Genomic DNA, 3,251 nt, shown 5'->3' on the forward strand with positions numbered 1-3,251 from the left:
CCCGAGCAATGCCCAGTGAGTCTTCTAGTGACCAAATGAATGTATTAGTCTTTAAGGTGCCTCAGGACTTGTTGTTTTTAGGAAGAACTGTGCAATGCCCCCAACACACACCAGCTGGGCCTACACCAAGCAGGATTCCTTCATGAAACAGTAGACTGTACAATGGACACGGTTCTGCCTGTCCTTCTGAGTCATTCCCATTCCCACACAGTCCCAAAGATGAAACCATGCCTCACAGGTCCAATAAACCATCTAGGATGAAAGACACCTGCTAGACTCTTATGCATGTCATGTCGTGTAAGGCTGAGAACACAATAACTCTGAACACAATTACATCCATTCAGGGAGTCACATGCACAAGAAAAACGTGTTTTGAAATGGATTAAGAGCTAAAGAGAGAGGGTGGCGCCGTTTCTCCAGGCAATCTGAGAAATTGTATAAAAGTCCTCACAACTCAGGTTTCTTGAACCACTTCTCTCGACTTCTCCTCCTCGATAACTTGGGTAAGTCTGATTTGGCTGAGTCTTTCTATACCTAATGGGATGTCATATTAGAGATGGTTTTAATTTAGGACTCCATTTTGCCCATAACTCTGTGATTGTTGGCTATATGAAGGGATCTTTTCCATTTTAAAATGATTATTAATAAGTTGCATGTTTTTGGAGACATAGTTTAGAAATTAATGCTACAGCTTGAAGAGGGACATTGACGGACCTCCACATGTATCCAGTATGGCTATTCCTAAGTCCTATGTGCACTAGAAACAATTTTATATGTAGAACTGCAAATAATGTAGGTTACTTTAAGCCCTTCATTCTGCTTTAAAGGGCTGGTTTCTACTGGCTCAGGATCTGGTTCTCGGTGCTTTATTTTGACAAAAGAATATTTTTTCTATTCATTCATTAGCAAGTACACAAATTATAGACGCTAAAGCTCCATTCTGTGATTCGGGAGAGAAGTGGTTCGCATGCTGAAACAATGGGAACTTATCTTAACAAATTTTGTCCCTGCCTACTTTGCACAAATATTTTGTAATAGGAATAAAATCACCCTGCGCACATGGCAGAAATATTGTCTATTCTCTGTTTGCATAGCCCAGTCAGTACGCTGCAAACACAGAACTGAGAAAGGTTCAAAGGGGTTGGATAGAAGAGAGACTAAGGTTACTTCTACTCTACAGTGTTTTGACATCGAAACCTGCCTTTTGGTGACAAAACAGTGACAATCTTTTCCACTGCCTTGCAATTTCTGTTGGGAAGAACATCCAGTTCTGGCAACAAACATTTCCAGTCCTGCCAGAGACTTGTGTCTTTTCCCCTCCCTTTATTGTTGACAGAGCCAGTGTGGAGTCTGCTGTTTGTTTTGTCAAGAGAACTGGCTTCCACCACTATCCCACAAGGCCTGCCCTGCTGGCTGTGCTCAGTGTTCTGTGATCTCTGCTGCCCTGCAGGGTACTCCCCTCCCCTTTTAAAGGTTCTGGAAGTATGTGACAGCTGAGTGAGCGGCTCTGTTTGGAGAACAAAGAGCAAATCATGGGACTGCTCCTGTTCGACCTTGCACTAGGCACACAGTAGCAGGCAGGCTGCTGCTACAGGAGGAGGGTCACAGGCCACTGTGCTGCTTTGACACTCCTCAACACCAAGGGCTCCCAGCAGCTGAAGAGGCTGTGGGAGAACTCCAGGGGAATTCCAAGATGCACAGGGATCAGCTCCGCCTTCCCACAGCACGGCAGCATGGGATACCTACTCACAGTGCATTGCTCACATTGTCAATGATGGTACCCCCAGTTTGGACATGCTCTGTTGACAGAGGGAGCAAGTGTGAACACCTTCTAATGATTGTGGGTGTTGACATAAGTTATGTCGACAACCCTTGGTAGTGCAGACACAGACTAAGAGAGAGGGGAGCCAGAGACTAGAAAGAGGAAACAGGAAGGACTATAGAGCTAGCAACCGAGGAGCTTGGGCATAATTTTCCTGCTCCATTTCTCTCTCTCCCTTTCTCGTTCATGGCCTCTATTACAATAGTTAACTGAGCCTTTGCTCTTTTCATTGGGCTGGCTCTAATACATTGTTGTTGACTCTTTTCCTTCCTGTGTTTCAGGTTTACTTTCAACGCAGGGAGATGACTTACCAGCACCAAAAGATTTCTCATTGCTGGGGCTATAGCCCCTGCAGTTATGGGAGCGGTGGCGGCTACCGGGGCCACTACGACTGCTATCGGCCAGGGTGCTACTCTAGGCCCTATAGATGTGGCTGGGGGTATGACAATGGCTGTTACTACCCTTCTTCTTCCCGTTGGGGCCATGGGTGTGGGTACCAATATGGAAGATGCTGGCCATGTTAAATCCCGCAAGAAGAGCCTCAGAACAAGGAACAACCAGGAAATGAAAAGCAGGAGATGGATTCACAACTGAGCTCACGGGCAATGGCTTTCTGAAATGCTGACCCTCCACAACCCCTCAGATCTGTGAGCGGTCAGCAATTCTGTCCATTTGCCCCACATCTGTATTTCCCAAATTCCTCTTTATTATTGTTCCTTCTACTCTCCACTTCTCCTTTAATTATCTGAAGGCCTGAAGCTCAATCCCATGAAGGTCCCTTTAGGCCGGTGTGACAGTCAGTGACCTAGGGATCTGCGGGTTGGGACAAACAACATTTATACTCACTCAGTGCCCCTTCCTGGCAAGAGAGGCCTGTGCCTTGTTTTAAGCCCTTTCTTTAACTAAATGTCTTTTCTTTTTTCATGTAACTGTGCCATGGAAAACGTATCATGGAGAAGCAGCGTAGCGCTCTGCTTGTGCTGGGCTTTGTCTCGTTTGACCCTAAGATTAAATAAGTGCAGTAAAATCATTGCAAGCAAAACTCAGTTATCAAACTCCCCAGGAGCCACGAAGCAAGAAGAACATCTGGTGTGAAACATCACCTCAGAAGGGGTGATTCTTGGCAGACCCTCTCAGAAACCTGGAGACGTGGCCTTTCTTCTCTGCATTGTTTCTGTCTGCACCCATGTATGCCTTTTCTTATTCACAGTAAACTTTTTGCATCAGAATATCTGTTTTCTGGATTTCCTTTAGGCTCCACGCCTTATTCCCCAGCCTTTGTGGCCCAGATTTAGTGAGCTGCTTTCACGCCCAACTCCCACGGAAATCAGTAAGAAAGAGGCATCTAAATACCCTTTTGAACCCAGGAGTGTGGGTGACCCTTCCGTCCTGGGCAGGGAGACATACGTCCCACTTGAGCCTTGAGGTG

At 46.0% G+C, this 3,251-nt stretch overlaps 1 long non-coding RNA gene across 1 annotated transcript; it reads left to right on the plus strand.

The window, feature by feature from the left end:
* The first annotated feature begins 210 nt into the window (after positions 1 to 210).
* LOC112545912 (uncharacterized) lies at positions 211 to 3,051 on the plus strand. Its single transcript, XR_003089500.3, has 2 exons — positions 211 to 503; positions 2,104 to 3,051. It is a non-coding gene; the product is annotated as an uncharacterized LOC112545912 (long non-coding RNA).
* The last annotated feature ends 200 nt before the right edge of the window (positions 3,052 to 3,251 follow it).

The sequence above is a fragment of the Pelodiscus sinensis genome, chromosome 22 (assembly GCF_052426305.1).
Source record: "Pelodiscus sinensis isolate ZL-2025 chromosome 22, ASM5242630v1, whole genome shotgun sequence".
NCBI lineage: Eukaryota > Metazoa > Chordata > Testudines > Trionychidae > Pelodiscus > Pelodiscus sinensis.